Genomic DNA, 372 nt, shown 5'->3' with positions numbered 1-372 from the left:
GCCTCTTTTTGATTTTTAAGTTTTCTAACACTTTTTTTTTTATTTTCAAGTTGACGAGCCCAAGATTGATCTTGTGGGAACAAGATCAAGCCATGATTTGATACCAAATGATACAAATCAGTCCACCAAGATGCCAAAACAGTCCACAAAACGTGAGAAGAACAAGCAACACAAAGGGATACAAGATGACAAACACAAAAACACACGAATTTGTAAAATAATAAAAGGATAGATAGTGAGACCAAGATTATTACAAGATTAAGAACCAATTATATTTCAACATTAACCCCTAATGAATGTAATAATCAACACCACATTCTTACGATGACCGCCAAGGAAATCGACTCACCTCAAGATCCACCGTTTCCAAGC

Source organism: Capsicum annuum, chromosome 12 (genome assembly GCF_002878395.1).
Source record: "Capsicum annuum cultivar UCD-10X-F1 chromosome 12, UCD10Xv1.1, whole genome shotgun sequence".
Classification (NCBI taxonomy): domain Eukaryota; kingdom Viridiplantae; phylum Streptophyta; class Magnoliopsida; order Solanales; family Solanaceae; genus Capsicum; species Capsicum annuum.
The sequence above is the reverse complement of the archived record's forward strand: the minus strand, read 5'-3'. Positions refer to the sequence as shown.